A 1,282-nucleotide genomic window follows, 5' to 3' on the forward strand; every position below is an offset into this window, starting at 1 on the left:
TACAGGATCTTTGTGATTTGACGGCCAACACTTGTTTTCTTAACGAAACACTTTCAAACTTGGGACACTGGTAGAATGTTTCATACAAAACAACTTTTTCTCTTAGCCTTCTTAACAAAAAATTGTACATCGCAAGTTATTTCATGTTAAAGTTGTCGTATTTCCGTAATTTCAACCAATCACTGACATCTATTCAGCTGAATACAGTCAGTGCTCTTTTTATAAACAATAATTTTTACCGGTGTTAAGAGTGTTATTCCCTGTGACATATTTCATCCGGTTTAATCGTAATTTATACGCATATATTGTTTATATAATAAATTACGCTGTGCGTATCTGTGTGTGAATATTTTTGCCATAACCTCACTCATAACCCTAACCCTAACCTTAACCCCAACCCTAACCCTAACTCTAAAACCCCAACCCTAACCCTAAACTAGAGTTTTATTTGAAGAAGATTTGGCTGCTATTTCTAGGAAATGAAGCACTTGGTGGAGGTGCATTAATAATTGTGGCAGCTCCAATAACAAGTGCAGGTAATATTCAAGTATTTTGATGGCTTTTTCCACTTTGTTTACGAACAGTCTAGTTAATCGGAAAGGTCAGAACTAACGGGGATTAATACCATATACACCGTCACAGTAGTAACTGTATTCAACTGAATAGACGTCAGTGATTAGTTGAAATTATCGAAATAAGACAATTTTTAACGTGAAATAACTTCGAATACAAATTTTTTTATCTCTTCTATACCGCAAAATATACAAGTATACGAAGTTTGAAAGTGTTTCGGTACCAAAAACACTACATAAAAAAATGTTGGCTGTCAAATCACAAAGGTCCAATTACCAGATGGGTTACATCATCTGTTGAGAAATATTCGAAATTTGAAACATATATAAAAACTTCAATTGCAGAATCTGTAGAGCTTACCGAGAAAGACTAACTTCATGTATACATGTATGTATGTGTGTGTGTGCGTGTTTAGTTTCCCTCTGTTTAGTTCCTCGTGTTCCTTTCTGTTGGAGAGCGTAGGCTCGAAACGTAAAAGACTTTCTCAACTTCCTGAGCACCTGTCTTCGTCTTTTATTTTTCTGTAAATTTCAACTATATATATATATGCACCAGCATGACCGCAGCCACTTGGCTGAAACACATAAATAAATAAATATATATTGATAGAAAGGACAACAAAAGAAAGAAAGAGACCTCGATATTATGTAAATAGAGGAATTTATCTGTAAAAACATGTGACACTTATTCGGTAGCCATACGTATATAT

This window comes from Octopus bimaculoides, chromosome 1, assembly GCF_001194135.2.
Source record: "Octopus bimaculoides isolate UCB-OBI-ISO-001 chromosome 1, ASM119413v2, whole genome shotgun sequence".
Classification (NCBI taxonomy): domain Eukaryota; kingdom Metazoa; phylum Mollusca; class Cephalopoda; order Octopoda; family Octopodidae; genus Octopus; species Octopus bimaculoides.